This window comes from Vidua macroura, chromosome 8 (genome assembly GCF_024509145.1).
Source record: "Vidua macroura isolate BioBank_ID:100142 chromosome 8, ASM2450914v1, whole genome shotgun sequence".
NCBI lineage: Eukaryota > Metazoa > Chordata > Aves > Passeriformes > Viduidae > Vidua > Vidua macroura.
In genome coordinates, this window is record NC_071578.1 from 27661078 (window position 1) to 27682035 (window position 20958).

The window sequence follows — 20958 nt, forward strand, 5'->3', positions numbered from 1 at the left end:
GATATGGAAACCTAAAAAATGTTAAATTTTTATTTTTCAGATCATTTAAGATGGAAGTTTGTGTACTAGAGGAGCACTGCAGTAGTTTAATACCTTCCTTTCCTGCAGGCATGGGGGCTTCTGTGATATTTGACTGTGACAGGGCCCTGCCTCACCATGCAGTGGATGTGTGGGTGTCCTCATTATGGAAACTCGGTTGTTTATGTTCCTTTTTGGCTTTATTGAAAGGCTTTGACTGCCTTGGAGTTTGTTGCAAGACTGAACTGAGTAAATGGGGAGAATAATGAATAGATTTCAGTTTTTGCAATGTAAAATTTCTCCAGGGATTCAGCTGAGTGCCCTTTACTCCAACCAAATATGATGAGTTGGTCCTGGTTTTTTGCATCAATTATTTGTTTGATGCACACTGAGCTTTTGAGAGACTGCCTTTGATGTTCAGCAGTAGCTGTGTCTTGTGTGACCCTTGATGCTTCTTCATGGGTGGAAAAAATTTGGTTGTTAAAAGACGGACAAAATCCCATTTAAGGTCATTAAGCTTCTATTGAATTGTATGTTGTACTTCTGCGTGTGGTCATTAGTCTTACAAAACAACCACACAAGAAAGCTGAACATATTTGCATTTCTTTCTTCCTTCCGTGAACTCTTGACTCTTCCACCTTGGTTTAGTCTCTTCTTTACAAGAAGCAGCAGCTTTATAGGGCTTCATCAACCAACATTAATAAACTGTCTTGAAAGGTTTGGGGACATCACAGATTTTAAGAATTGATTTTTGTATCATTGAAGTGAATTTGCATTTTGCATTGACCTCAGTAGACCAATATTCCTAGCTGAAGACAGCCATGTTTGCGACATGGCATAAAGCCCTGCAAAAGGAAATGGAAACTAGTTTTCATCCATCTGCCTTGCTAATAGATTAATATTTTTAAATGAAGCCATAAATGAAACATTTACCACTATTAAAGTTTTCTGGGTAATAAATCTGTGTTGAAGAACGTTGAGCAATGCTGACACTGGTGCTGTGTGTTGTACAAAGACAGCATTACAAATAGTTGCAATTTCAGCCATGTAATGAGGTGGCCACAAGCAGCAAAACCCCCCCTCCTCTCCCCCCAAATACTCATTCCCTTTCAATGTGTCCTTGTAAAAATTATATTCCCATAATAAAGACCAAACTGCCAACTTTCAAAGCTCAGGATGAGTGTAATTGAAAAGGATACCTAGTTTAATAAATGTACCTGTAATTGCCTCCCTCCTTTCAGACAATACCAAGAGAAATAAAATTAGCTGCAAATAACACATCCTGAGAATCTGAATGGAAAACAAAAAGATAATAAGCAGTTTCATGGCATTTAATTTATATCATGGATTTGTAAGCAGAAAAGCGGAAACCAGTGGACAACAGGGTATGAACCCCCTGTTATACTTAGAGATTGACAGCCCTATCTTGCAGCACTCATGAGTTGTATTTTGGAAAGCTGAAAATAGAGATAAACAACACAGCTTCAGATCTGGACATCTTTAGGAGCTCAGACAGTACCTGATAGAGTCTGTCAGGAGCAAGACATTGGATGAACAGCTGTCGAGTTCACTTAAAACCTCCCTGCAGTTGAGTTTACTGCTATTTGCAAGCTGGTAAGTGTAGTGCCCATCATTGCAAAGATTGGTTTACAGCAGAGTTTAGGTCAAGACACATTGTTTTCAGTGGCCAATTTGTTATTCTCAGTTTTTAAATAATATATTTCTTTAAAGTGCACCTTTCATCTTTACAGATGATTTTCTTCCTGTTACGTTCAATTGAGGTTATGATGATGCAGTAAAATTGTTTTGATGCCACAGCCACATCAGTCACAAGCAGTGATGTGGAAACTGACTGGCTCCACTGCTCAGGTTGTACTTTAATGAGGAAGTCTGTAGACAACCCTTACGCACTGAATTTGGATATTTGTTTGGATGGAACTTCACTGGGGAGAACTCAGATACTGTCAGGTAGCTGTATTCAGTTGGGACAGAAAGGAGACCTGCTGCACTGGCATGTCTGGTAGATTATATGAGATTTCCTAGGTGGCATTTCCTACAAATGTTAAGACTTCAGGCATAGATGGCTAAATTCCTGGCCTGATTGGCTAAATTCCAGTCAGAAACCCTTCAGCCTTAGCACTAACACTTTTATAGCGTTCATTCAACTTTGTTTTTATCAGGCTTCTCTCTTCAGCAATTATTCAGTTCTGTGAAGATCTCCTGGAATACAAAAGCTCCAGAGAATATGAATTCCTCTGTCAGTGGAATGATTTGTTAATCTGATCTTTGTAAATGTTCCTGTCCCAGAGAGGGGCTGTCACGGTGTCCTGTGGTGCTGCAGCAGCCAGTTGTACCTGGGCTGGCCCTTGTGTGCACCAGAGAGGGGCAGGGGATGTAGCCTCAGTATTGCATGGCCTGGCATAGCTGAGGTGCCCAAAGGGGCAAATGTCTCCATAAAGAGAGATTCACATCCAAGGTAAAGCTCTCTGCTCCTATTTCCTCAAAATTTTTTGATTGTTTTGGTCAATTTCAAAGTTGACACTTGAAAAATAATCAGCTCGGGGTAGTGGTCCTGTTGCTGAGCAAGCTCAGGGGGTGGATATCCAGTGGATTAGGATAGATTTCCAAAGAAACACTAATTTCCTTGATCATCTGGAATTGTTTTTATCTTCCCTTGTGGGATACAGTTAGTGTACCACTAAGTTTTTTTTATAAAGTCACAGAGTGCAAGTGGTCTACACAGATGACATTTTTATCTTCGGAAACAGCAGTGGAAATACATGAGTGGTGGCAGGAAGCAGTTTTAAATACAGTCTGAACAATGAGCTGAAACAAACACCCCACCACCCCCACAAAACAAAAAGCAAATGAAAGGTGGATGCATCTTAAACTGAAACAAAATGTACAGGAAGGAGAAGCCACCTGTAAAATAGTGTTCCAAGAGACAAAGAAGGGGCTCGTTGCAACTGTGGACTGTCAGGAGAAATTAGGCTAAACTACCTGTTTAGTCCATGGAGTTGTAAGGAGTTGTAAGTTGAACAGGAGATATGAATCTCAACAAAGGATCTGAAAATCTGGAGGATTCAAAGACATCCTTGCTTCTTTTGCTCAACTGGCTCAGATTCCTTTTCTTGGGTACAGAGAGTATCTGCTCTGAGGATATGCCTGAATTTGATACCCTCCAGCACATACACAGCTAGTTCTGGGACAGAATTATCTCTGTGTATAATAAATATCTCCACAGACATTTTAAGGTTTTCCATCCTCATTTTGGGGGCCAGGTGTGGGCTAAGATCTCTACCAGAAGACTGAAATTAGTGAGGAGAAGAAAAGACAGAAAGCGAGATGCCTTGAAAAGGCAATAAATGCTTCCAGAGCAATGCCCTGGCATGCAGGGAGGTCCTCAGATGGAGGGAAGTGCAGGGCTTAGTACCTGTTGGCTGTTATTAAATGTGAGTCTCTCTGAAGAACATTTCCCTACTGCTCATTCTGAAGAGCTCATGTCATGTTTATAATAATCATAGAAGGGTGAAAAGGTTACACATACTCTGTTATGCAACTGATTTTGCATTCACTGCACTGGATTTGAGTGTGTGAAAAAGTGTGTTTATATTTGTGCTTGAAGCTTACCTAGGACATAACCTTTATGGAAAACAAAACATCCCTAAAATGACATTTGTTTCCTCACATTAATTGGAGAGAAAGTTGTGTATAACACGACGCCAGATGCTCACTACCATCACAAATCACTCCAGAAATAAAAAATGCAGGCATAATTATCTAAGGAAATAATGAAGCTAGAAGTTTGGGGGAGTAATTTGTCAGGTAAATGAATCTCAACATGAACTGTATGAGCATGGGCTGGTACCTTATTTGTCAGAAAGCTTTTACCTATTGAGGAGGACAACTGCTTCATTGCTGGTATTCTTTACTTCTCTTCCTGGCTTTCCCTTATGCTCTTCCTTACCCAAAACACCCATCTTGAAGTAGACAGCAAAACCAAATATCCAAAGTGGCAGGTGTGAAAACTGGATGCCATTGAAATAAACACTGATGGAGAAGGAAACTCAGGCCCTTCCAGCATTAAAAATATTCTGCTTATAACTGTTGAAGAGGATAGCACAGCTAAAGCATGCTGCTTCTATTTTCTTATTCTTGCTGAAATATTACTCATTAGTAGATTTGAAAAAAGGCCAAACTTCACCTAAACCCCAGCTGTTTACAGCTTTATTTCAAGTTCAATACACAGTTGACCATCTGACAGGAGACAGGGGAATTCTTGATCTGTAGCCTGAAAATCAGATACAGAATCACTTCAAATTGAATCAAAGAATCTTTTTAAAAGTTTCCTTAAAAAGAAAGAAAAAAAAACTGGCAGTCTAAATAAATAATTGTGTTTTGCTCAAAATAAAATGTTTTAATCTAACATAATTCCACACTTCTATTTATCCTTTTAAACAGTATCCCTTCCCCACCCACACAAACACACACACACTTTTTAAGATGCTAAACAATCAGAAGGAAACATGACTACGTAATGAAAGCATGTGGGACTTGTCAGTCTAGAAATTTGAACTTGTTGACTTACTTTAGCCAGATTTGAGGTAGAAGCAGAAATATCAGAGTTGCTACTTTCCAACATGCCTTCTGGGAGGGAGCAGGGGCACAGCAGCGTTTCTAGACCTGGCCCTTCACCTCCAAAGTTAAAGCCAGAACAAATGTATCACGTAAAAAGATAGTATTTGCCTTTTAGAATAAATGAACAAATCAATCCTGGGCTGAGGCTACAGTAACATAATGCACTTCCTCTAAGTAGAGATGAATACAATTAATCAAAATCTTTATCTGGGGTGAATCCAATTACATTGGCTTAAAAATGTAAATTGTTCATTTGTGTCAGCCTCCTGGTTTCCAGGAATTCAGACTGGGAATAGCAACAACATGTCAGTTAAGCTGCTCAGAAACAGACATATTTGAGTTTTAAGTGACTTCCTGACATTTGTCTGTTATGTAAGTTATTATGTAAATAGAAAAAGGTTATTTTAAAGTACTCATGGAGCACACTGTGTGTGAGCCACATTCCTCAGTCCAGCTTCCTTGAATGCTTGTTTTGGCACTTGTTGTGGAAGGCTGCTGCTGCTCCTAGCATCTTGCTGGGCTTTTCACACTGGTATGCTGTAGCTTCTTAGTGTATAATTACATGCTGTGGTATCCCAATCAATTCCTTTCAACCAAAGCAAAGGTTGCCTGTGTTGGGTTCTTAATTGTGGATGCTGCTGCTGCTGCTCTGCTTGTAAACAGCAGTTGCATTTTCCCCTGACTTCCCTAGTAATAGAACAAATGCGTGTGTGTGTGGACATACTTTTGCAAGGAGAAAATGTGAATCTCAAATAAAAATGAATATTTAGATCTGTGAGTCCAAATATTTTTAATTAAAAAGGGTAAATACACCATTTCTCACTTTCACCAAACCTCAGAAGTCAATGGAGCGAGTCTTGGGAAGCAGATGTAGCAGATGTGAACACGAATGGTGTGTGTAGAGAGGAGTACAGCACCAATTCTTTTGGAGATTGCAAAGAATAGAAGATTTTTGCAGAATAGAAAAATGTAATTTTGAGAAATAAGAGTATAATGAAAGGTATTTTGTATTATATGGTACCTATTTCTGGAAGCAAAGTTTCCAGTTTTCCACAGGCTTATTTGTTAGGATCAAGTGGCAGTATTAAACAACAACTAGAGCAAAATGGTACATGCAGTTGTATTTATAGGGTGGTATTAATTACCTGTTAAATATAATACTGATGGTAAGTTATTCTTAGTTACTGATGTCATGAGAATGTTAGGTGTAACTTCTTTTGATGGTGTGCAGACAGTCATTGTTGAGGAAAAAACAATGAGTCAAGGAAGAATCATAATTTGGAAAAGAGAACAAAAGTTTTTGGAATGATTTTGGTAATTAACTCTAGTAGAAATAGGATGGGAAGGAGGACAGAATCCACTTAAAAGAAAAAAGGATAAGGCTGTTGCAAAAGAAGAAAAGTTGGGATGAACTCACCTGGGATCCAAATATTTTGAAACTTAAAAGGATTTCTTTTCTTTTGAGGTTCACTCAAAACAGTCTCTGGTGCATTTTAAAACCACGTTGCTAATTGTTTCTCCCACAATGCTTGACAGTCAGTCAGACTTTTAAACACTCTTCCAATTACTGCCACAAACTCCTTTGTATTCTATCAGTACAATAAAGCAGTTTTACTGCACCTTGCTCTGATGTAGCAAATGAGGTTTCCTGCATTTCTCCTGCCCTGTGTCCTCAGTCAGTGACTGAAGTGGTGTTCCAGAGAACAGAGAACCTGCCTTCAGGTCAGTGCAGACACAGTCCTGCAGGGGCTCTGGGGTGTCACCAGAACCCAGTATTTGGGATCACTGGGGAATGAGGGGGAAATGGATTGACACATCTTTATGTACTCTCCTTCTGTTCTCCCCTCCTGTGGAGGCATGAGTATTTCAGGCACAAAGTAGGTCTGACTGTAATCCATCACAGCTGCTGTCATCACACTGGCTCTCTTAAAAGTGAAGCTTTCCTGTTAAAATGTTTTGGGAAATGTCTGTTGTGGCATTCCTGGGGGATTTCCCCACCATGTGGTGGGTGAATGCTGCAGGGAGCAATGAAGGGAGCAAGGGCCCACCAGGGCAAGCACAGTCAAAAGGCATAAACCAGTCTCCATTTCACATCTTAATTTGATGTTTTGACAATGTGATTAAGACCTGAAAATTGAAGAAAAAAATTAATGATGGTATAGTAAAATAATTAAGCCTAATTTCTTTGTGTATTCCCAGGAGGGGATCGTGAAGCTACTGGTCAACAGTGAAATCTAATCATTGCTCTGTTCAAAAATTAAGAAGTCTAATTATGTTCTTCATCCTCTGATGTGTTCAGAGAAGTTTAGGAATAAGTGTTCATGGAGAATATTGATTAGATTTTGATTTGGCTTTCTCTTTTCTCTTCAGTAAAGGTTAAGGAGGGCAAGAGCAGCTCTCAGTGCAAACTTCCTATCTGATTTTAACATCAGTTTGTTGCAAAGGCATCTGACACTTGGCTGTGGGTATGTATATATAATTTTAGCGTATATTGCGAGAAATTCTTCAAGTACAGGATTAAATGGGTTACAGGGCATTTTGGAGTGGAGGCCTTGGATTTTAGAGGCTCTTGTGAGTTGGTGTAGAAAAGCAATTGGAGTCTCTTTTGTGCTTACCAAGAAAGGTGTGAAGGAAAAATGACCATTCTGAGCCTAAAAATGCATGTGAGCATGAAAAACATGAAATGCCCAAGATGATACAGTATGCTCTAAATAGTCCTAAAAATATCAGAAGCTGGTTCCTTGAATGTATAGACCCTCCTGCCTCACATTATATTAGCAAGTACTTTTTTATCTGACAAAAATATAAACCAATCAAATGTGCAAGATGTCAGGCAAGGAGTATCTGTTGTTGCCTAGTATGTGCTAACATCTGTTTACCCCATATGGGAAGTTTTACAGCAGTCTATATAGAAATGATTCTGGTAACTGAACATATTTTGTTTCTCCTGACTCATTATTTATTTTAAGGATTCCTGCTTGATATAGCAGCTCTTTCTTTCTCAAGAGCTTCTTCCCTTATTATAATTAATATTTATCCATATTTTAGTTTCATTTGAGAGCTATTCTTGTACCTACAAAAGTTTTGCTGTGGTGTGCTGTAGAATGGCGCCTTCAGGTGAGGAGCAGGCAATGGGGGAAGGGTTGAACGTGGGATGGTGTGAATGGCCAACGGCATGGGGCCATCCCAAGGTGGGGATTGGAGGCAGACCGTGCAGGGAACGTAGAGGAGATGAGTTGTTTACTCTGTGTCACCTATCTCAGCACCTTGGCTGTGATGGCAATGACAGCCAAATTATAACACTTGTGCAGTGCTGCTGGACCTTGCACAGGAAGAATTTTCACCCCTAACAAGGCCTTACGTTTCAAGCAGCGCAGCAGCAGAAGGATCGTAGCACAGAGCGGATCTTGTTCCAAGCCTGACCGTGTTTTGTGTTAGGCATTTGTCTGAGTCAACAGAAAAAAGCCCAGCAAGAGGCAGGAGGGACAAGAGTGCCAGGAGACAGGAGGGGAGTCCCTGGCAGGCCCCTGACCCGTGGCACTCGGCTCAGGTTTGCTGTGTCTCAGGCCATCTGCCCGGGTGTGCTCACCGCCTGCCACAGCCAGGCAGCGGGCACGCAGGGCTCCGCGCAGCCTGGGACAGCTGTGCCAGGGTGCTGCAGGACCTGGGACACTGCCCCAACAAGGACCCTGCTGTGCCACCGCTGCTGTGCTGCTGAGAAGGTGGCTCGTGAGTAGCATTTCCTCCTTTGCTTGTTCTGGCATGTTTCTTTTCATGCGTGGGCACACGAAGCCCATTAGCCCTCTGTAGTAATCTTCCATGCACTCACCCGGCTGAAGGCTCATATTTATCATGCATACATGCTTTTACGAGATCTTTTTAGCTGTACATTTTCATTCAGGAGCAAGCTCTGTAACAACAAATTCTATGACTGTTGAATGTGTGATAGATTTATTTAAAGAAAAGTGACAAAATATATCTTTCTTTGAAAAGCCAACTTTTATCCCCTGTTGCCTCTCCATTATAATATAGAGCTTCAGCTTACGTACAGATGATTCCCTTGTAAGCTCTGATCATTTTGCTTAAGTATTAGGAAACTGAAGCTGACCTTGAAGTGGTGAGTTCTGCATTTATAAATGGAAAAGGGATTGCTTTTATAAAAGTTTTGAAAAGATTTTTTATTGTGTTAGTCTTTAAAAAACACAACAAAATTCCTACCAATACTCCATAAAAATGCAGATAATGTTCTTTCAAGGCTTGTAAAAGGAATAAATTAGTTTGTGTTATTAAAAACATAACTAGAACAAAATATATAAAACATACCAGGTAAAAGGTAGGTGCTCTATAATGAATGCTTTATTACCTGTTTAGTTTATTGTTTATATTTTAATTATATTGCTTCCTAACAAACTATCCCTTTTGTAAGAACAATTTAATATATAAACAATCATATCTCAAACCTTTAGCTGAGTAATTATATACATTTTAATTTTAGCTCTGGGGAAGTTTTAGGCCTGCTCTTTGGCAAAGACTTTCTTTGCTAATTGCTGACTGGAAATGTTATTATGTCAACCCAAAAACAATAGAAGACTAAAGTAAAAAAGAAATGCCAGCTCTTCAGAAAAAGGACTTTTTAATTGAGGTGAGACTTTATCAATTCTATGTAATATAAATGGTAATAACTTTTTTAGCGAGTGGGAAGATACTGCAAAGGATGAATAGGAGAGTTGCAATTTTGTATAACTTGAGCTGAGGAATGAACTTCAGGAGAATATTTGTAGCAGAGGTGCACACTAGAGAGTGCTAGTATTTAGCATCATTTTTATTATTCTGCTTTTGGCAAATAATCAGGAGGCTCCAAAGATTTCTCTGCACAGTATGGGCCCAAAATTTGAAATTTCTGCCCAGTGCTTGCTGTATTACACTCACGGTATATGCAGTTTACCTTTTGGACTTCACTGAAATCTTCCAAGTCTTGTTTATCAAATGTTTGTGGCATGATTTCTCGAAGACCCTTCTCTTTACTGGAGAGATAGACTTCGTTAGGATTTTAGTAAAATTTACATCAGCCTCAATAATTTTAGTAGATCACTTTTTTAATTTTAATATTTGTCCCTCAGCTTGTCAGCTAAGCTTCAGTTCTAGTAAGGATTGTGGCATCTATCTTATATTGCTCCCCCCGCAATGAAAAGCATCATTTAGAAAAGCTGAGGGCTAAAATGCACTTGACTCAGTGTTATGAGTATGGAGGTAAGGGCTCACTGCCCATCTCTGCATTCTTCTCTTTCATAATTTCATCTGTGAGCTTGCTCCCCTAGTCTGAAAACCTCCTGCAGGACCTAATTTATCTGTCTATAACTGCTGCCCTTGAAAGCTGCACTGATCACTTCTGTAATACCAGAGGATGTTAGCACCTCTGACAGAGTATTTTGCTTTGGGAAAACATCAGAACATCAGCCCAGGGAAAACGGGTATCCCACCGTATAGCAGAGTTTGAACATGCTGACATTTGTTAGGGCTTTTTTGTGGCAGCAAGTAATGTCTTTCACTACTTCTGCTTTAGTTCATGCCATAAGTGGAAGCCAGAAGAAGTGGAACAAAGGTACAGTGCACGTCTGCTTTCGGGGGGATGCCTGGTGCAGGTCTGGCTGTGGGGCAGCACAGTGAAGGGCACAGTCCTGTCTGGGCCACAGAGCACAGGGGTGACTGAAGTGTGGGTGGGAGTGCACAGAAGAGAAAGGAAGAAGAGACGTGATCATAGAATATTCTAGGTTGGATGGGACCCACAAGGATCATTGAGTTCAGCTCCTGACCCCACACAGGACCACCCACTGCAAGGCTCACTCCATGTACCTGAGAGGACTGTCAGACACTTCTTGCACTCAGCCTTGGGGCTGTGACTGCTGCCCTGGGGAGCCTGTTCCAGTCCCTCTGGGTAAAGAACCTTCTCCTGACATCCAATCTCAACCTGCCCTGACACAACTCCAGGCCACTCCCTTGGCTCCTGTCAGTGTCACCACAGAGCAGAGATCAGTGCCTGCCCCTCCTCTTCCCCTGGGAGGAAGCTGTGACTGCCATGAGCTCTCCCCTCAGCCTCCTCCTCTCCAGGCTGCACTGACCAAAGGACCTCAGCCTCTCCTCATATAGTCTTCCCTCCAGACCCTTCATCATTTTTGTTGCCCTCCTTTGGACACTCTCTAAAAAGTTTGTATCTCTTTTACATTTTGGTGCCCCAAACTGCCCCCAGCACTGGAGGTGAGGCCACCCCAGTGCAGAGCAGAGCAGGACAATCCTTTGCTTGCCCAGCTGGCAATGCTGGTCCTGATGGACCCAGGACAGGGTTGGCCCTCCTGGCTGCCAGGGCACACTGAGATACGATTCTCATCTACAGCGTTTGGGAGGGAAGGGGTGGCACAAGAAAGATATGCACACATGCAAAAACCCCTTGAAGGGAGAGTTCAGCATCATAAGGAGGGAGAATCTCAAGCTCATATAGGATCCTGTACAACTGAGAGAAAGAGGCACAGTAGGTCCTGCTGAGGGATGTTTAAAGAAATGTGAGAGAGGGTTGGCTGATAGCAGTGGGAAGTGAAGCATCAATGTAGAATCAGTGATTAAAGGGAGAATGAGAAATGGAGATCACATAACAGTCTGAACATTCTACAGGACACTGAAGGGGCATCCCTGTCAGAAAAAGGGTAAGGAGATGTTGCAGGGGACAGTGGTGTGGGATCTCTGATGTGTAACAGATCTGGTCTGTGACGCAGTGTGTGGCTTCCTGTTTCTTTGTTGAGTTTCCCCTGTTATCTTGTTTCATGCCTCCCTTCATATTTTCCAATAATTCCTCTGTCCTGCAGGGTTCACCTTGAGCATTTGGCTGCTCATGGCTCACTTGTCCCTGTCCCTAGAAGATCCCTTGCTCTTGTGTCTTTTTGTAAATTGTGCATATCCGTCACAGGGCAGCACAGCAGAGACTGGCCCGGAAGGTCAGTGTTAAACAGTGTTTCTGAAATAACCATAGGTAGGTGAGGTAGCTGCATCTTTTTCCTCTTTCTGTTTGGCTTCAGACACTTGCTATCTAATTACTGAGCACCTTGTGCACTGAACCATACAACTGGCCTTTCAGTGAGCTTGTAATTCAGTCACTGAGTCATACTGACCCTCCTTTTTATCCTCTTTCTGATGTATTTATAAACTTGCTACCTGTGCCTGAGACAGCAAAAATTATTCTATAATCTGGACTTCAAAGATGGTGAGAAAATTCAATTCTCAATGATTTTCTTGTGGTCTCTGCAAAAGTAAAGCTCATCTACAACTTCGCTTTGTTTTGCTGCATCACAATAGTATTGCATAAGAACTGAGGACCAAACCTGTTTAATAGTCTGATTTAAAACAGAGCTGAATTTTAAAATTTACTATTTATGTGAAGATATGAGAAAATGTATAATGCAGGGAAGTGGTCCAGCAGAGCAGCAGCTGTCAGCATTTAGCTTGCAGGTGTACGTGCCAGCTCTCCGTGTCACGTGCTGGGTGAGATCTGTGAGCTCAGCGCTGTCAGTGCTAAACCCCATAAAGTGCTTGGTTTCAGAACACTGCCTTCAGTCTAAACACGAGACATCCCATCATTGTGGGTGCTACATAGAAGTGGTTTTGCCTGTGTGTTAAACCTTGGGAGTGTTCATTACTGATTGCCCTTTTCAGGCTCTTTGCTGGCTACTGATGAACTTCATGGGCGATTGGAAAGTTCTGTGCTTTTCCAATTGCAGAACTTGAAAATGCAAATGGAAGTCTTTTCCACCCTCTCAGAAGCACAAATGTATCTATGTATGTATTATAAAAACCCCCAGTGTTGTCAGCCTCATACTTACATGTTTTTAGTTGCAGAGAAACAGGTTAAAACAAAGACTTGGAAGTTTTCTGGTCATTTGTGGAACATCCTCTATTCCTTCTATTTCAGAAGATCTCACAAAATATCCTTAGGGTGAGGGAGGAATCCTCTAAAACTAGAAGACTGCTTCTATTAACAGATATTTTGTAAATGCAAAATTGTATCTTTGGAAAAATGTTAACAAATGTGTAGAAAATAGCTGTGAGTCCAAAATACTCCCCTGATTCATTAATTTATGATTATTATTTTCCTTCTAACAGTGGTTTTCCCCATCATTTGTATTATCTTCTCTAGTTCCACTATTAGCCTGTGATTAAATTGATTGTACTTTTCTTTCTTGAGCTCTGACAAAAAAAAAAAATATCTCAAAGTATTCAGCAGTGCAAATCTGGGCACTTCATTATATTGTCTGTAGCAGCTGATCAGAAGGTATAGTTTGCTTTTTTTTTTTTTTTTTTAAGAAAAATGAAGAACTTCAAAGGTTTAAAAGAGCATGTACTCAAACATGAAATGCATAACGATATTGTACTAATGGCATCTGCTGTGGGTTGCACCCTTCAGGAGAAAAATGAGACAAAGTCACTTGCAATCCCACATCAGGTGATGCTCTCTATCCCTTTGACAGCATCCATCCTTTCTCCTGTAGGCATCTGCTGCTCTCCTGTGCAGTTTTCCCTTGTGGGGGACAGGCCCAGCAGTCTGTTCTGGCCTGGGAGATACACAGTGCTGTGTGTTCCTGCTTCAGGTGTCAGGAGCTGCCTGGGCTTAGAAAACCTTGGTTTTCCTTGGCTGTCTTGAGCATCCCTGCATGGCACCTTTTCTGTATATAGACATCCTCTAAAGATGGTGCTCAGCCGTGATCCTTCTCCCTTCCTGATATTAATGGAATCTCATTTGTCTCCTGGAGACCTGAGAGCTCTTTGTGATACATTTTCAGACCTTTTGGGATAAATGTGTGCCACAATCCACACTGCCAGCGCTGTTGTTGTCATGGACTGGAGGCTGTCTGTCATGGGATGCAAGGAAAGGGTTTCTTGGTGTCAGCTATAAACTGTGAAGCCTGTAGCTTTTTGTAGCTTATAATGATAATTTGAGAATCTCTCTGGGGCAGGGAGTCAGAATACCCCCCACTGTCATTAAGGACACCTTTTCCAGAAGCAGAGAGGTGTGATGATGGTATCTATTTGCCCTTCTGATTTTTGGATATGAAGTCAGGACCCAAGATGTTACCAACTTTTTTGGTGCATTTCTAAGCTGCTGGGGGCTTCAAAGGGTTGGCATGACTGGCAAGGGACACAGGCTGGGTTGGGGAGTTACTGGGGACACAGGCTGGGTTGGGGAGTTGCTGCAGTAGCCACTGCCTGTGCTGGGGTTTGCAGGCTGGAAAAAGGGGCTTGCAAGGAAACTGAGCTACATTTACATAAAGCAACATCTAGGTCTTCATGGCCCTCTCTGGCTTTTGCATTTTTCATTTCCTTCATTCTTGTACCTCCTTTGACGGCTTTTTATGGCAGAATTGAGGAGTTTTCTGTCTCAGGTTCTGCCATTTTCCTGTGCAATATGTTGACCCCAAGACAAACATCTGGAGGCAGCTGTTTGGTAGTCAGGTGCAGTAGCAATACCCAAAGAGCAGAGGGAACAGGGGGTCCTGGCTCACATCAGGACACGACAGAGGCTGTGCTAGAGCACACCAGAAGCTTACAGGGATGAGCTGCTCACCAACTGCTGGCAGCAAATGGGAGGAATTACCTAAAAGCAGGTGAGGTGCTGGGCTCTGAACACATCCACACATGTTTGGGGCTGTGTGAAGATGTTTGTGAGCGTGGAGAGTCCATAGTATTAATTCCTGATGGTCACCAGTTCCCTCCCTGGGTTTGATGGGGGGTAGCAAAAGGAAGGAGGTGTTTTAGCATTATAATGAAGACTGAGTGATGCTGGATGTGACCTGCTCTCCCTACAGTAATTTTGCTGACAGAGATATATCAAAACTTTTCTTCATAAAATATTCTGTAAAATATAAGGGAAATAAGCAGAATGCCTTGAAGGCATAAAATAGTTTTTTATTTCCAAGGTTTATGCTATGAATCACTCCCTTCATTTGCATCCCAATAATCTGATTTATACCCATTTGTTGTTTACTTCTGTTTATGTATAATCTGTTGTCTGATCCTTGTTATCTTCTTTTAGGGCTAAGAGAGGATAATAAAGTTGGGATGCAAACCAACAAAACTGCTTAATTCTTCAAAGTCACCATTTTTCATGCATTGTATGGGTATTATAGATTAAAATAATGCAATAAATTATGGCAGCCAAAATGTTTGTATTTCTTCACTTCTCATTTTACCATAAAAATCACAATATTCTTAGGTTGTTTAATAGTATCTATTAAAATAGAGATTTTCCCATGAAGCAGTACTGGACTCTAGAAAGGAACCACTAATAATTCTCTTTAAGTGATCAATTAATATTCACACACTAAGACTTTTAAAATCACTTATTCCTCACACTTATGGATGGTGTATGGCTAGATATATTAAGTTTTATAATTACTATAAGAGGCCATTAACTGGAGCTGAATAAGTGAAAAAGAAAAGGTTTGATTTTTCTAGTAACTGTTTTAGCTTATAAAAGACAAAATTTTAAAGCATACTTTGTGTAAGGAAATTTTTAAAAATAATATATTCAACAAAACATATTCTTCAGTCCCAACCAGTTTTCAAACTAGATATTAAGCAATTTTTTCAGTTTGTTTCATGCAATCAGACTTGGTACAAGGTGCTGAGGACCATTTGCTTGAGAAATTACAATATCATGACTTTGACTTCTGAAAGAGCAGTCAAATTAATCTAATTCTTAAAATCCAATACATTTTTCATGTATTCTCACAATTTTGTTGGAATTTCTTAGTCCTGGGAATTGTATATCTGGTTGTATACATACCAAATATTTTCTGAGTGCCATCTTTCTACCTGTAGAGTTTCTCCCCCCCACCTTTTTTTTTTTTTCTTTTTTTTTTTAAACCGGAAAAACTGATTAAGCAAGTCTTTGGCAAAACTTTGAAAAAAATGTTCTAATGGCCTGCATGCCATTCATGGGGCACGAATGTCTGACTTGTTGCACTATTACTGTCAGGGTGTGGGTTTTCTGATATTTTTGTGTCTTCAGGGTTTTTTTAAGATGAAACAGTAGAGAAAGGCTTGTGACAGGATGTAGAGAGGGGCTAAATCATGTAAGCAATAATTAATAGGATTACAGGACATAAGAAGGAGCCTTTGAGAACCCTTTTACTTTATGGTGACTTCAGTTCTTGCAGCAGAAGGCTTCCCTTGTGAAATCAGAGCAGTAGGTGCAGCCTCTGGGAGAGTCACACAGGTGAGTGATGCTCCCCCCTCTGCTCCCTGTGGCTGAGTCCCTTTGGGATGGGGGAGGATCCTTCCTCAGTGACAGCTTCAGCAGAAAGCCCATCATCCCAAATTGCCTTCCCACTCTGGGAAAGGGCTGTGCTTCACCATTGTGGAAGAAATCTGAGAGGGAAGGAAACAGGGAAAGAAGAGAGGGGAAAGTGAGAGGAGACATTTTGTATTAGTGTTATCATTTGAGCTATAAAATTACTGAAGGTATTGAGGCTTCTTTCCTTTACAGAGCCTTTACAAATACTAAATTCACTTCAAATGGTGTGAGTATTCCTTCACTGTACTTTATATGCTGAGTTTCTGCCCAGAGCAGATTTTTACAATTGTTATAAGTCCTTAATAAAAAAGCTTCTGCAAGAAATGTCAGAGATTTAACCAGAACATCATGAATAAAGTTGAGGAGGAAAGTGTGTTGAATAGAAAGCTAATGGTATGAAGCTTAGATTGCATGGAGTAATTCTCCCAATATTCCTACAGTAATAAAACAATTAAAAATCAGTGCCTTATAAAAAAGGGATGCGGGGCAGGGCATGTGGTCTACTGGGCAGCTGTGTTTGTGCTCCTGATATTCTGCTCAGCACCCACATTGTTCATAAGCTTTAACAACAGCCTTGTCCTGCTTAGGATTCAGTTCCCATTCCTCTGCCACATTCTGCAGCCATCACATCACCCACAGAGGCAGGAGCCTCGAGTAGTACCAGGATGGAGCAGCCCAGTGACTGAGGTAACATCTGCTTGCTGAAATAATTAAAAGATGCTTACAGCCCCCCAGGCATGTCCCCAAGAAGTATTGGCAGGTCTCTGTCCCCTTCTACAGGAAATTGTCATTGCAAATCAAGAAGAGATAAAAATGTGGAGAGCTGGTGTGTTCCTGCATTCTTTGGAACAAAGGATAAGTGAATGTGCTCCTTGTGTCCCAGAAGTGTAACAAGCAACTATTTTCTATATAGGAATGGCATAAAGGGTTTTACTCAGATTGATTCACATAGCTGACCATTGCTAACTCTTTTTCATTATTAATGCAGGATGACTACTGTTGCTATTAATGCTGTGTCTGATTTGCTAAGTTCCATTTTATTGATTTTATTTTGATTGGAGTAAGACTGATTGCTACCTTGGAAAACAAAGTTGTCCTTGAATTACACTATTTAAGTATTACATTCCCCTAAACATTCATTAAGCCTCATGCTTGAATTAAACCTAAGTATTACCAGTAAGTGTTGGAGGTGCTAGAATTGGGGCAGCAGTAACTGGACATACCTAAGGACTCTCTCACTAGCAAATGTCTAAATTGCTGTGGAAGAAGACAAAACCATCTAGGTAGGGTTTTGAGTTTTGGGAGCTTTTTTTTTTTTTTTTTTTGCTCTTTTTTTTTTGGGGGGGGGGGATATTTTTAGTTGGGATTTTTTTTTTTTTTTTTTTTTTTGAGAGAGAGATAGATCAGCTATAATAAAATGTCTTTTTTTTACCTGTCTTTGTTCATGGTGGTTCATGAAACACTTTTTACCACTTAAAGGGAAAAACTGTTTTATATATGTGCACATGGCTTTTGATTTTGTTTGTGAAAGCTAATGAGCCTTTGGGCAAAGAACAAATCCAGTCTGGTAGGCTCTTGTTCTAGATCCATAAGGTCTAGGCTCTGTTTCTCTTACTTATCTGTTGCATGATGTTGGAAATACAATCTTTTCTTTCTTATATTTCCTCTCCAGCCCATTTTGCTGCAGCCCTAGGGCTTTTGTTTAATAGGAACCTAGCTAAGTTTGCTTAAGTTTGTTTATTATTGTTTTCTTCCTTGCTGCTTTACAGGCCACTGCATTTGTTTTGCATGATATCTGTGTTAACCTCTCTAATAGTTTTGGCATGTCCCACATACCTCTGTCAGTCACTGCCATGCCACTTCTCACTCATCAGTGAAGATCCACTTCCCTTGGCTCTGCCACGCTGCTGTCAACCAGCATTCCACTCATGTGCAGAAAGAGCTAAAAATACCTTTTTTTGTTGTATAGAACTTTTTAATCTGTAGATCTAGAATCATTTAACAGTTCCCATCTCTGTCTCAGTGTCATTACAGCAGTGCTGACTTCCCTGGGTCACACAGCCAAATTAACAGCAGAATAAAATGCTGGAAGCTATCACCTGGCTTGGCCTGCTTATGAAAATGTCTGTGTACAGGCAGGTACCTTAATGTTTGACACAGCTCGTGTGCCCTAGGATGAGCAAGACTGCTTAATAAGAATGCATTTCCTTCTATCTTTGCACGTATATCATAATAGTAAAGTATTTTGCTAATATTTTCTGCATGACACATCTGTGCCTACTTAAGAATTTATCCATTCTGCAGCAAAATAGCTGCTGTTGAATCAGCAGTTTCCTAATACGATGTAATAATAAAGCATGTAAGAGATTTTGGCAAAAGAATTTGCTTAGTGTATGCTGTTTTATGATTAGAGGTGGCACTTGGGCTTTCAGGTGAGGTGCTTGAAGAATTTAGATAATAAAATGCTGTATTTTGTGCACTTTTGCCTCCTAAAAAGTGACATGTACTTGTTAGAAACAAATAGAGAACTTAAACGTCTACAAATTTGCTTTGGTCCAGTGAACACTGGAAAAATAGGGAGATTCTGTCTGTTGCCTTTTGTTATTTATCATTGCTCACTCAGATGAGCAGACTCAAACATTGCACTTCTGGCATTTAATTTACCAGTGGTGCTATCAGTAGAAAGTGTAACAATATCCATAATGAGACAGCTATAATCAGAATTTGATAAAGTTTATTAATGCATTATCAGGACTTTGGAAGGCTCAGCACACATGTACTCTTCCTGTGCTTTATGTCACTTAATGAAATTTGAGAGCAGCCTAAGCTAAGGTGCTCTCTGTGGCTCATTAGCTCCTCAGAGCTCTGTCAGGGAGACATTGGTCAGATAAATCAACAAAATGTAATGTTAAGAAAACATGATATTTTGTTTTAATTGTATGACTGCAGTAAGGGATGGGTGCAGAATCAGTGTTATGGCTGCAGAGGGAATCCATGTTTATTGCCCTTGGTAATGGCAATTATTGTAAGCTAAGAGGCTGTATTTTTTCCCATGAATTCAAGCTGTGAAAAACAAAATGCCATGTATTATTTTGCAGTAATGATTGAGAAGGTATGATATCTAAACCACTGTTTAAATCTGGTTCTGAAAAGACCTCAGCAGGCATAGCCTGGTGTAACTGAAAACAGTACAGTGGTAACAGGTAAAATCTCATTGAATTTATGACAATTTCTATTGGTAGAAGAATTAATATAGCACATACAGAAAGTATTAGATTAATTAAGGCTATGACACAATATTGTCTTGTGTTATCTTCTTGAGCTCTGCTGGATGAGAGCGTTTCTAATGGGAATTCCCACCTCCCAGCAAATGAGCATGGCCTTTGAACAGCACAAGCTGTGACATTTCTGGGGAGAGTGTAGAGCGGATTTGGGTTTGGATCACATGGACCTCATAATTTCTAATGTTTTGTTTTCAGATTAAATCCCAGTGCAGACTGGGCCTGCTCTTTCATACTGTCACACCAACACAGCTGGGAAATTTATTTCTCTAGTGTGAGTAATTTTAAACACATAATGTAGTTTCTCCACCTTGACCTGGGAGCAAGCTGTGGCATGTTCCCACTGTAGATGGTCCCAAGGGACATTGCAATTGCACCCTCCAGGTGGAATTATTCTCATGTTACAGAGGTTGTGTTTCCACCTGCATTAGCCTGGATCTCCCTGCTCTGCCATCCACCTTGCAGCAGGGTCCCACCCCAGATTCCCTGTTTGCAAGACAGGGCTCTCAGTATTAAAACACATTGTTCACTCAGTGTTGAAACACATCACAGAAACTTCCCCATGGTTTTCATCTACCACGAAAAATCAATTCAGTCAATTTGCCCTAATGCAATGGTTCTTTATTTTAATTGTTTCCTCTAATGCCTGTCTTTCCTGAACATTCACTGGCCAGAGCTGTGGGCATTTTTAACATTACAGTGTGCCCCCTGCTCCCCCCAGCCACTGCTGGCTGCTTTGCAATGTAAGTTCATCCTTCTTGGGAAACTGGATTAGGCAATAGTGCCCAGAGACCAGGATCAGTCCAATGCTGCTTTTGTCAGGGAAGGTTCATTTCTCAGGGCTGTGGGATTCCACTGTGGGTACTGTGCCTGTCTGATGCCCAGTGCTGCCCAACATACGGATGCTCAAGTCTCAATCAACCAACTTGTGCCTTCTTTAAAACAGCACTCTGTCCTTCATGGCATTGTTCAATATCATCTGTAGATCTGGCCCCACCTGTATGTCTTTTTCTCCAAGTGTTTTTTCAGATATCTCTTAGTCTTTTATGGATTGCTCCTCCCCTTCCTTCTCCACCAACACTGGTGCCTACAGTTGTTTTCTCACATATTCCCAGTTCTGTCTCCTGGGACAGGACTGCAGTTGTGCAGTTTTTCTTCCCTTCCTAAATGAGTTATCCGAGTGGTGCCACCACCATTGCTGCTGGGCCCAGTCTTGGCCAATGGTGGTTCTGTGCATTAAAGCTGAAGCTAAGAACAGATATCGACCTGATCTGAATGCTCCACTGACAGCATATCTGCAGCCAGACAAGAGGAATTTCAAGACTTTTTTTTATTATTAAACCAGGAGGAAGAGGTTAATTCAGTAATTTTGCAGTATTAATATTAGCTACAGCAATCAATAATCAGATCAAAATTGCTCTTTGCCTTCCAGTCTTCTACCTTTTTATTTCAAAGTACTATACTTTTCTAAAATCATATTGCAAGAGTGAAACTTGACATTAATTTTGATCAAGTGCATTGACTTAAAATATTATAATGAAATAGAATACAAAAATAATCTCTTCCTTTTTAGGTGGATAGTCTAACTTAATGAGAAAGTGTGGGCAAGGGAACCTAATAACTTTTAACTAAGCATTAAAGTTGGAACATTTCATTACATTTCATTTTTTGTGAGGACTGACC

The 20958-nt window shown here is 40.6% G+C and overlaps 1 protein-coding gene across 5 annotated transcripts in view; it reads left to right on the top strand.

Moving 5' to 3' along the window:
• The window catches only part of GRID1 (glutamate ionotropic receptor delta type subunit 1), a 484393-nt gene that overhangs the window by 293713 nt on the left and 169722 nt on the right, over positions 1 to 20958 (top strand). The window lies entirely within an intron of this gene.